The sequence below is a fragment of the Cuculus canorus genome, chromosome 1 (genome assembly GCF_017976375.1).
Source record: "Cuculus canorus isolate bCucCan1 chromosome 1, bCucCan1.pri, whole genome shotgun sequence".
Lineage (NCBI taxonomy): Eukaryota > Metazoa > Chordata > Aves > Cuculiformes > Cuculidae > Cuculus > Cuculus canorus.
Window position 1 is genome coordinate 89,253,658 of NC_071401.1, and position 12,012 is coordinate 89,265,669.

At 59.0% G+C, this 12,012-nt stretch overlaps 1 protein-coding gene across 7 annotated transcripts in view; it reads right to left on the reverse strand.

Annotated features, from left to right (window-relative positions):
- Positions 1 to 12,012, reverse strand: part of BCOR (BCL6 corepressor) — an 82,963-nt gene that overhangs the window by 49,680 nt on the left and 21,271 nt on the right. For 5 of the 7 annotated variants that reach the window (XM_054068528.1, XM_054068512.1, XM_054068536.1 and 2 more), the window contains exon 1: positions 10,847 to 10,906. The exons of 1 other annotated variant lie outside the window; for it this stretch is intronic. The gene's annotated coding sequence lies outside the window, so the exon portion shown is untranslated. Of the gene's footprint in view, positions 1 to 10,278; positions 10,776 to 10,846; positions 10,907 to 12,012 lie in introns of those variants that run through there. One more of the 7 variants, XM_054068504.1, reaches the window with a different exon arrangement.

The window sequence follows — 12,012 nt, forward strand, 5'->3', positions numbered from 1 at the left end:
CAAGAACAGGCAGCATCTTGTGTCCTATGCTCAAAAGGCAACGAGGGGCTTAGGTGCAGAGGCTTTCAGGAAAGAATGGCCTCTCGGGCTATTTACGCAGGAGGAGGAGGAGTTTTTTCACCAAGGACCTGGCTCCAGGAGTGCCAGCACGTCCAGGTGATCAGGGGCTGCGCTGCCGTCCCAAGAGATAACAACTGCCTTCCCAAGAGATAAGAAAGATAAGAACTCCGCCACCAACACGTGCTCGGGAGGCAACCCCTGCACCGCGCCCTCCCCGAGGCCGGCAGCAGCTCGGAGCCGGGCTGCCCTCTCCTCCCGCGGGGCTACCGGGATGCTCCCAGCAAAGTGACGGCTGCCACCCGGCTTCCACCGGCGGGAGGGATTTCCCGAGCGCGGGAGAGAGCCGGCCGCTCCTCCCGCAGCCCGGCTGCGGTCGTACATCGGGCGGAGGAGGAGAGAAGCGAGGGGAGGGGGTTAAAGGGGGGGAGGCTTCTCTCCGCCCAGGGGCGTTTGCTCAAGCGCCGCCGCCGCGGCAGGGGAGAAAGGCTGGGCGCCCCGCCGCCGCCCGGGATGCCTGCCGAGCCCCGGGGCCGCCCCGCAGCGGCGGGCGGTGCCTCCGGGAGCGGCCCCGGGGCCGCTCCGGCCGCCAGCGAGAGCTTTTGTGTGCGAGTGCCGGCGAGGCGCGGGCTCTTCGCGCTCCAACAGCTGTCACATTATTTGCACTGGCTGTAAACAGCCTTCGCCTTCCCCCTCCTCGCACGGAGTTAAATCCAGACTAACAATCCCCAGTTAGAGATCAAACCAACAACAGCAGCATTGTGTCTGCCTTCATTGCTTTCCCATCAACTACCGCAGCTGGTTTACTCGAAACAAGGAACACCCTCTACCCGCCTCCCACACACACACACCGGGGCCAGAAACGTGCTTGTGCCTCGCCGTTGGTCAGGCGGAGCCTCGCTGCTCCAGGGGGATGCTCTGGACCGGGGAAGGGGGGGATGCTCCGGGAACGGGGGATTAGGGGTGGGGGTAGGAGGATGCTCCGGCCCGGGGATGGGGGGGGATGCTCTGGACCGGGGAAGGGATAATCTTCCGGACCGGGGGAAGGGGAGAGGGAAATGCTCCAGACCGGGGAAAGGGGGGGATGCTCCACCAGCCCGATGCTGGCCGTGTCCCGAGCGCTGCAGGGCTTCCCTCGCAGCGGGGAGGGGTTTTTCCAACCCCGACCAAAAAGCCCCGTCGGAAGTCTAGCTCGGCTCTCGATTTGGTTTTTGGGAAGGGCGAGGCGGGGGCCCGCAGCGGTAGGGAAAGCCGCACCAGCAGCTGTGCAGCGGCACACGTCGTGTCCCATCCCCGGGAAGGGAAAGCCGGGCTCCCGCACCCCCGGCTGCAGCGCCCTGAGCCATTCCCGCAGCGAAGCTCCCACCGAGGGGCCCCTCCGCCCCCGCCGGCCTTGCCCCGGGCGGTGACCCTGCAGAGGCCCCGGCACGGACCCGCTTCCCCCTTCAGCCCTTTCCCTCGTAAGGAAAAGAAGAAGAATGAAAAACCCCAGTAAGCTAAGGCACGGTTCCAACTTCGCTGGCGATACAACCACTGGGTAGCAAAGGAGTGTGCTGCACACTCGCAGTGGGCCTTTTGTTGGGCACAGCTGGAATTTTCAGTGTAAATCTCCCGGTACCTCCTTCCCTGCACTTACTTGATTTTGTATCGGTGGCAAAGTTAGAGGAGAGGTGGAATACGCTGAATAGAATCGAGGGAAAAATAAAGCGACTCGAGGAAACCTTTCCTCGCTCAGTTTGCCACCCAGCGCTACCCGAATTGAGCATCATTAAAGGAATATCACAACAGGGTGACTTTCTCTAAAATCTGTGTACCACACGAACTCCTGAAGCAGCCGCAGGAGCTGGAAGCGCACTTGCTAGGTTCTTACATGCGGTCTGGGAGCCGGCACTAGCAAGGGGAAATAGCTGATTTTATTGGAAGGGCATCTCCATCTTGGCCTGACTCCTGCCAAAGGGCAGCACTCCCCAAGCAGGTAAAAGTGCTTCACAACAATGCACTACGTCTCCAATCGACTTACGAATCCGATTCACCTACAAATGATGCCAGTACGTACTCTCAGGTCAGTGTCATAGACTATTCATTGCCTATACGTAACTGGAAATCTTCTGGCCTGGTAAAAACCACTGCTAACAAAACAATGTCAGCAAAGGCTGCAACACACTCTTGTGAGAGACCAGCGATTCGTGCCTACTGAGGCTCTTTCAGCACAAAGGCTTTTAGAGGAAGAAGAGAGAGAAGGAGAGAAAAAAAAAGGAGGGAGGGCTCTCGTATTTCAGGGCTGCTGTCCCTTGGGAACCAAGAACCAAGTGTAGCTTCAATCAAATGCTGACTTCTCCTCCGGGAGCTCGGTAGGAAACCTGATCTCACTAGCTCATGCCTGCCTCCATGCATATAGCCTGGGTTTTCTTTCATACCAGAAATTTGTATAAAGGGGAGAGCCAATACAGTTTATTGCAAACGAGATCTCACAGTAACAGATCTAGAGAGATATTTCTGTAGCTAAAATAAGACAACCTTCAGCCGCCTGCTCAGGGCAGGCCGCGCCGCAGCCACCCCCGGTTCTGCCGTGGGTGCCCCTGGCACGGCACGGCGCAGCCTCCCACACATCTCCCCAAGCCCTGCATCCTCCCTAGCTGGCAGCAGCCACCCTGGGTTGGGTTTTTGTGCAATGCCAGGTTATACTTCCATTAAAACGCTTACCCTGGGAGATCACTTCCTGCCTTCAAGTATTGTTCCGGCTTCCCTTACTGCTCGCAACTTTAGCCAGAGCTATTTCTCTCCTTGCTTACCGCTGCATGGAGACCCCAGGAAGTATCCACCCACCCCTGCTCGCTGGCCTTGGCACTGCAAAGCACAGCACAGCACGGGAGGTCTGCTGGGAAAAGGCAGGCAAGTCCTCCTGGCAGAACTCAGCATAACTTCGCATCGGGCTGCTTAATTCTGCACGGGGCTTTGCTAATCCACTTTGTGCTTGACTACTGAAACGGGAGGAAAGGAAAACAGCGCACAGGGAGCACAACCAGGCCAGAGCAAGGTAAGCCAGGAGACCACAGCCTGTGGCAAGGGCTTCCCGCAACACCCAGCCCAGCCTCCCACGGCTGTGGGCGAGCCAGAGAGGCTTAGAGCGTAACCAGGCACGCCAGGGCGTGGAAGCAAAGGGGATTGCCCAGGGATCAGATATCCCTGTAGAATCTCTCCATAGCCAGGAGCTTTCACATGGAGAAAGTTTGGCTCAGGGAGAGAATTTGCACTTAGAAAGAAGAGGAGCTCAGCCCACCCCTTCCCGTGCCTTTAGGGAGTTCCCTGTGAATTTCAAGGAGAGCTGCGAATCCACCCCTGCAGCTTTGATTTAACTTCTCTGTCCCTTCCCGCCACCATGTGCAAATGCCATACTCAGGCTGAGGCTAAATTAACCCCACAGCATTCTCCCACCCCCTCCAGGAGACCCCTGACTGCAATGCCACCCCACCACTGGGGAGCCTGGGGAAAACACAGCAGCAGGTGAGGGACAAGCAGCCCCACGGCACCTGCTCCATGCAAGCACAAGGACACCCATTGGGTTGCCCCAGGCATGAGGTCTGCTGCTTGTGCGAGTACCTTCTCTCTGCTATCAACTGTGCCAGGCACCAGCTACTCCGATACTCCCGTGGAGGAGGAGATCTGACTTTTACAGCTGAGGATACAGGCCCAAATGTTTTGTAATATGCAAATACTGAGGCCCCTAAGTGAGGTATTCCTGCGCATTACACGAACACCTGGGGTAAGAGCAAGAGCTACTCTGGCTGAAAATGAAAAGCGAAACACGCACTTGAGAAAGAACTGGCTAGCTGGCAGCGCTGGCACACTGCAACCCACTACGGACTGTCTGGAGGTACATGGGGGAACAACCCTGGAGAGAGCTGTGCCAGTGCAGCTCTGGGCCGTGGGAGATTACTTTGAGAGCAGCAGGAGCCACGAAGAGGAGAGCGTGTTTGGCTGGGAGCACTCTTGTCCCTCCTGGCCAAGGAGCAGGCAAAGGAAGCACAATGCCAGGCTTTCCCGGTGCCGGCTCGGCAGCACGGAGCCTCCCCCTTTCCCCAGCGCTCTATTGAACACACTCAGCTCTTTATACGAGCCATTCCCAGTGTGGCTGGTGGATTCTGCGCTTTCCACTTTAATTGTCTTATCCAAATAAAGCTTTGTTTTCCTTAGCACGACAATCCCAACATTCAGGCTGAGATTTTCATTGGACAGAGGAGATATTTTATTCTCTGATTGTTTAGAGAGTCGGGGCTTACACGGAACAGCCTCGGCTTGTGTGCCTCTGCTCACAATGGGGTCTTTGCAGCCCCGGTCTCCATCATGTAGATTCATTTTCATGAGTGATCGGGATAAGAATCATTTTCCTCTGAATCTCATACCTTTCCAAGTCTACCCTAGACTTTTACAAGTCTTTTAGTTTGCACCTAGACGATAAATTTAGTTTAATTTAGCTTCCGGTCTTTAATTTTAGCAGGTCTTCTTTTTGCATGCAAATCAATATGGCAATTACCATCTAAAAGCTTGCCCAGCCCCAGGTCAATGTAAATTGATCATTGTCCGCCTTCTACAAAATAACACCGGGAGTCTGTGGTGCATAATGAGATTATACTGGAAACTGTCTTTGAGATTAGGAATTATATTTCATGCTGTCAGGATCTTCTCCAAGAGGACTTCCTTGCACATCTAATCACACGGCACCGAATCTATTAGCTCACGAGGTGGGTTTGGGGTGCGAAGAGCACTTGCGTGCAGAGGGAGGGTCCCAAATAATACAGACAACCCCAAATAATTCAGACAACAGTTAAGGAAAGCAGGCAGGCAGGTACTGAAGCACGCTCTCACTCGCTAACTTTTCCAGCGATGGAAGAGAAGAGGGGAAAAAAAAAATCTCCACTCGGCCAAGAACTGCTGTCCAGCAAACAAGGAAAAATGAATTCCCTGCTGGAAAGCAGCAGAACTTTCCTAAATCCGCATTTGCCACGAGTTCTTGGCCTCCTCTTTTGCGTCCCCACCTCATCTGTTCAGCAATTCAAAGGCACGCTGGCTGGCTGCTCCATAGAAACCTCCACCAAAGCTGTGCCCCTGGGACAGACAAGGCTGTCCGCCACAGCCTCGGGACCGAGAGGGTCGGGTTGGAGGGAAAGGTCACTCCGGAGCAGCGACGGCCGTAAACCCCCGTTCCCTGAAAAGACAGGAGGATTAACGGGAGCTGCTCGGGGAACTCCCCCTGCCTGCAGCCCAGGCGGCCGCGCTGCCTCCTGCACGCACACACACACAGAGCCAGCCAGAGCTGCTCGGCGCAGTTAGAAAGGGTTATCCCGGCTCTCCCCTGCCAGCCAGCTCTACTCCGCCGCTCAGGTTGTGTTGCGAAACCAAGAAAGAGGGAAGCAGGCCCACTCCGGCCATCAATTATTTCTAAAGCGACACCAACCTAAGGAGGAAGTATTAAACTCGGCTTCACGCTGCTCTTTCTGAGCCCACACTAAAACGTGATCTATTTGTGGTGCTAGGGGGAAAGATATGGTATCGCATATCACCTGCGCAACCCAACTAAGCTGCAGAGCCCCCAGCATGAGCCCACATCTTTGTCAAGACATGCAGAAATCAGAATCCGCTTCTCCTCCGTGCCGAGCACCAATTTACTCCCAGCCGCACTTAGTCCCAGGGAAATGTAGTAGCTGGAGCTACGACCTGAGCTGCAGCAGGCCTTTGGCCCGTCTTTGCAGGGGCCACTCACCGGTCAAAGTTGAGAGACCTTTTAAACGACAGCCACAGATTGCTAAGACTACTTTGGTATGCGCAGCTCTCATTATTTTGGGCTGCAGTGGCCTGGGTCCATTTTCTCCACGAACGGAGACCTGAAAGCATGTCAACAACTTTGTGTGGTCTCCCAGCTGCACAGATCCACGAAGTTTGCTTGCACAGACTGTACAGGAGCCCTTGGAGCTCAGACGCCTTGCCTCTGGCATCCCTGTTAAGGGACATTGGCTTCTTTATCAGCCTTTAAAAACAGGAATTATCATGGGGTGGGGGAGGAGAAAGGAAAAGGGACAACAATTTCTAAGTGCCTGAGAAGCTGCAGCTCTCAGCACATCATGGTAAAGACAGATACAGTGCGTGACACAGAGCCTGGATTGTCCACCAGTGCAGGAATAAAGCCAAGGCACCAGTATTGTTTCAAGACCCAGTCCATATTTGGGCATTCAGTTCACACATTCTAAGTATTGCTTTAAATATTAGAATAGAGACATCTGCCAATGTGGTTCATAATGCGCTCAAATGGGAGAAGTCGTTGCTGTTCGGTCTCATATTAATAGCTTGGTCTTGCTGGTCTTTTTTTTTGGGGGGTGGGGGCAGAAGAGAGGGAAACCCTGCTGAGTCTGTTTGCACTGGTCTCTATTAGATATGCAACAAATCTGCCATTTCCGGCGTTGCTTCTATCTAATTAGAGATGTATTTAGATGTGACGTGTAAATAAGCGCTGAGCTGCCTGCTGCCCTGGCTGCGCGGGCTGCTCGGGAGCATTTCCAATAAGGCTGTAGCGCCCGGAACCGGGGCTCAGACAAAGAGGAATGGGAATGGTCCGCGCTGCAGGCGAATCCAACAAAACCAGCTTTTATCTATCGCTCTAAAGCCTTAACTGCTTTTAATCTGTACCGCCCAGGCTTGCACGCCACGATCGCATCTCATCCACCGAGGACATCTCGGTACAAAAGGAAGCACACGCGCACGCAGGAGCCGCAAAGGAGCTCAGACCCAGCCGAGCCCCAGCGCAGCCCCAGCTCTCCTCTCCGCTCGCCCTTGCCTTCCACGAGGTGTGCGTGCCCCCGTGGGCTTCCAGACACCCCGCAGCAGGTACTCCCAGCCTCCACCTGCACGGACACGAGCCGGGGAGATCCCGTGAGGACCGAGAAGTTGACGGGACCTGAAGACGGCCGAGGAAAGTCGCTCCCCCCGCGCGGCCGGGAATCTCCACTGCGGGGCTGCCACTGTATCCGGCGGGAAGGAGGGAGATGGGGGGCACGGTGGGGCCGGGGGAGGCGGAAAGCAGCTGACACCGGGGCTCGCTCGCCTGCCCGATCACACTCAGGGCCCCGTCGAGCTTCCCCGATCCCGGCTTCAAGCGTTCCTCGGAGTTTCCAGAGAGGAAACTCCTGGGAACGAAATGATCCGGCGCTCGCCTCATGAACTCTTTTCCTGTTGTGGGAAACAGCTCTTCTAGAGCCTTCTAGAGGACGAGGAGCGCCAGGGCCCGAGGCGCGCTGCCCCATCCCCGCTCCAGCAGCATCCCTGCGGCTGTTCGCTGCTCCCGCGATCTCCTAGGCCGGAGCACCCGGTCCCAATCCCCTCTCGGCTTTAAGGGTTAACAAGCATCGCCACCAAAAGAGAAAAAAAAAAAAAAAGAAAAAAGAAAAAAAAAAGAAGAAAAAAATATCGCGGTGACCTTTTCCTCTCCGACTCCCCCACTCTCCCTTTCAGGCTCCGGTTCCTGAGCTCGCAGGGAGCCTGAGCGGCTGTCTAGACCGATCTATCACAGACGGACAAACAATACCAGGAGAAGCCCCTGCCCGGTCCCTCAGCCTCCGCCACTCACCTTAGAAATGGCGAAGAACAGAAAAGTGACCGCGATACAATCCTCCCCGGTATATTTATAGCCTTCCACACAGCCCACCTTCATGCCTGACAAATGAGATTTTGTCTGCTCTCTCAGCGTACGCTCCAATAAACACACACACTTTTTTCCCTCTTTTTTTTTTTTTTTTTTGGGTGCCTGTTTGTTTTTGGTAACATTCCGGGCTCGTCCCTCCGACCTCGGGGCGGGAAAGGACCCTCCACGCCCGTGCGGGGAGGCAGGTTCCATAGCCGGGGCGGGAGGGGCTGGGATGGCGGGGGAGGGGGGCGGGAAGTCAGAAGGATCCGGCCGCTCCTCCACATGCAACCTCCCAACCTGGAAACTTCAATGTCCGTATTCATCACGCCCCTTTCGCACCCAGCCCCCCTCACCCCAAGTGCTCCCTGGTCCCTGCCAGCCCTCCGGGTTGCGTATTAAAGAGGTGTATATACGGGGAGAGAAGCCGGAGGTCCAACCCTGCTGCAAAAGGCTGGGGAATAACTAATGAGCTGTGCAGCCCATTGATCCGGTGCATACTTCCTAATTAACTCTGAGTCACCTATTTGTGACAGCAATTCAAAGAACTGCACCGGGGATAAACTGCAACCCCGGCGCGCAAAGGCAACCGGAGGGGGGGGGGAGGCGGCGGCCCGGGGGGGGAAAGAGGAATTTTCTCCTAATCCTCCTAAAAGCAATTAGGGTGAGCGCTACGCTGGCTACCTCTCGGGAAGGAAAAAAATAAAAGGGGGGGGGGGGAAGAAAGGGAAAGAAAACCCACCCAGTGGCTCAGACAGCAGAATCGAAGGGAAATGAATCGGTGTGTCGCAAGCGCGACGGCACCGGGCTCCAGCCAGAAAGGCACCAGCTTCTCGGGGACGCAAGAAGGCGAGAGCGGCGGCAGAAGGGAGCGCTCCGCCGGGATCGGCGAGCACAAAGCTGCGGGAGAAGCGCGGCTGGCGGCGATCCGGGCGCGGCTGAGCCACCGGAGGGGGAACGGGCGCTGCCCCCGGGGCCGAGACCCCGCACCGCCCGCTCGCTTTCACCCCTAGCTTTGTTCCCAAGCAGCCCTGGCGAGGCACGGCTACCCTCAGGGCAAGGCCACGGGGAGGGGGTGGGAAGGAAAAAAAAAAAAAAGTTAATAGAAACCTTTGGAAAATCCGGGTTTTGCTGCGGGGCTACGTGGTGCGGGCTGCCTACCGCCCCCCCCCCCTTTTTTTTCTTAATACACACACGAATACAAAAGGTGGAGGCTCCAAAGAGCAGATGAAAGCAATGAACGGAGTTTCTGGAAAAGATTCATTAGTGGGAATGAACACTGCGAGGAGCTCCGAGGCGATACCATTAAAGCCAGTCCTCACACTTTGTCAGTTTTGCACCGCTCACTACAGTCGGGGCTTTTTTTTTTTGTCGGGGGGAAGGGCGAGGTGCTCACACGCACGCACACACACTCCCTCCGCGATCACGAAACCCCAGGATCCGATGCACATCGCAGAAAGGAGAGAGAGGAGTAAAAAAAAAAAAAAAAAACATAAGACACACACACACACCGAGAATGAGGAACGTGAACGCTCCGCAGCCTTCGCCCCCGGACTCGCTCCGCGAACATCAAATGCGTGCCTCATATGCTGCGCACAAGCCGCCCCATTTGGCCCCGGCTTCACAAAGCAGCCTCCGCTGCTTCCCTGCCCGGCCGGCCCCCCTCCGGCCGGCCCTTTGAAGGCAAGCCTCGAGCCTTCCTCCGGCTCGCTCTCCCAACTCCAAACTACATTTTCGGGCTGACTAAACTTCCGTGTCACGCCGGACCTCACGCCAAGCCCCGCTCCGCTCCCGGGAAAGCCCCGCGCCGCCCTGCCCCACGTGCGCCGCGGCCCCCGCCCCGACAGGGCGGAGGGAACACAGGGGGAGGGGGGGGAGCGGCGCCCCGGCTTCTCCCGGTGATGGGACTGCAGCCCGCAGCGGGGTGTCCCCGCCGTTCACCTGCCCGCACTCCCGCTGCTCGCGGCAGGGAGCGCGGAGCCCGGAGATCCCGGCGCGGGGTCGCCACCGTCGCTCCTCGGGAGCCTCGTCCCCCCGGAGCCCCGCACCGTGGCTCCTCGCTCGGTCCGGACCCCACACCGCCCGGCGGGGGTCCGTACGGTCCCTCCTCCCTCGCCCCGTCCCCCCGGAGCCCCGCACCGCCCGGCGGGGGTCGGTGGCTCCTCGCTCACCCCGAGCCCCCGGAGCCCAGCACCGCCACCTTCCCGATCGCAAAGTGCGAAACGAACTAGAACACCACCGCTATCAACCCCCCCCACACACACACAGGCGCACCGGAGCCGACAGCGCGACCAGCAGCTTCCCCCGCTTCTCAAACAGGCATCTTCCCAACAAACTGCCTCTAAACTTCCCCTCGGCCGCCGCAGTCCCAGAGGCGCACCGGGAAGACCCCTTTCCTCCCACCCCCGCCCGAGCCCCGCCGTAACTTTTGGCTGCGCCGCCCTCCCCGCGGCGAGGCGAGGGGAGTCCCGAAGGCTGCCCGGTAGCCGGGGAACCCGGTGCCGGCGGCGCTCCCCGCAAGGGAGGCGTTCGCGGAGCGGAGCACTGACCTTCCTGCCGCGCCGCTGGGCTGCGGCGCGGTCCCCGCCGCAGGTCCCTCACCGTCGCCTCCCTCGCCCGGCTGCTCTCCCGGGAAGGGCAGCCCCGTCGGGGCGGGTGGGGAAGAGAGATGAGAAAAAGTTTTCCCGATCGCGCTCCCCGTCTCCGGGGGTGCGTGTGCCTGGTCCGGGGAACGGGAAGGGAGAGAGTCCGCGGGGGTCAGGAGCGCGGCCGCCGGGGCAGGTGCCCACGGGAGAGGCTTCGCTGCTGGGCTCTGCTGGGCTCAGAGGCGGCAGCGGGAGCGGCAGCCCGCGATGCTCATTCCGGCTGCCGGCTCTGGTTTGGCAGCGCCATGTTGCTGGCTTGCTCCGGGCGAAGTTCCTGCGCTGGCGAGCGCGGCGCTCCCCACATCTCGCCCGCGCCGCCGTCTCCCGTGCCCTGGCCGCCGCGGCTTTGTGTGTGTGTGTGGCTGGGGATTTAATTCTCCTCCTCCTGTTCTCCTCCTCTCTCTCTCTTTTTCTTCCTTCCCCCCCCCCCCCCCAACCTCTTTAGTCCGCCGGGAAAGCCGCTCTTCCTCACCTTGCCGCTGGGAGATCGGGCTCCGTCTGCTGCACGCTGCGCTCCCCTCGCATCCCCCCTCCCTCTCTCCCTCCTCCTCCTCCTCCTCCAGCCGCCGCCTCCCCTCCCTTCCCCTCCCCCCGGGCAGGCGCTGCACCGAGGGAGCCGCCGCCAGCAGCAGCGGCGGCAGCAGCGCCGCCACCGCTTTTTCCCTCTGCAAGTTTCCCCCCTCCCCTGGCTGCGTTTCCCTACCCAGGCAGGGTGCTCCCTCCCTTGCCCTGACTAATTGATTTGCGCCCCCCCCAGCCGACCGCCGGCTCCTCGCTTCTCCTGGCCCTCTCCCCCCGGCTGGCACAGGTCGCTGCCAAGCTGCGGCGCCCCGAGGGGACTCCGCGCTCTCGCGGACAGGGAGAGGACAGCCGCCCCCTCACACCCCCCCCCCGCCCCACCGATACTCCCCTCGCTCGCTACCCAGAAGGCCAGTGGAGAACCGCAATTACCATAAAGCTCCGCTCACTCCGCTCCGCCAAGCTGTCAAAACCCCAGCGGCGGCGGCGCTGGCAGACATCGCTGCGAGGCTTCGCGCCGGGTCGCGCCGCCCCCCCCCTCCGCCCCTGGCCCTTCCACCGGACCCCCCTGCCCTCCCTCCCGTCCCTACCGAGGTGCCCGGGATTCCCCCCCGGCGGTGGAGCCCGAGCCCCCTGCCCCGCCGCCTCTGGGTTCCCTCCATGGCGCAAGGGCATCCCCGCCGCCCCGGGACCCGCCGAGGGCTCGCAGCCCTCCTGACCCCCACACTCGGGGATCTTCTCCCTCGCACCCTCCTCTCCTTGAAGGGGGGGCGGCCCCGGGGCCCCTGTCTGGTCCCACTCGCCGCCCTCAACTTCGCGTGGTTCGCGTGATGTGTGTTTTTCTTCATTCCCCCCCCCCGGTCCCTTTCTCCGGGCTCTGAATCGGGATGTAAAAAAAAAAAAAAAAAAAAAAAAAACGAACGAAAAGCCACTCGTTTGTCAACGTCTGCATTGCGCGGGGCGGGGAGGGGCCTTATTAAAGCGCGTTTTCGCCCGATCCAGCTTTGGCAGCCCTTAACGTGGTTTTTACCGCGTGTAAGCACTGTGGCAACCCGAGGAGACTGAAGCGCCGTTTCCCCTCGCTGGCATTTCTACGGCTGCTTTAAGATTTCTCTGGCC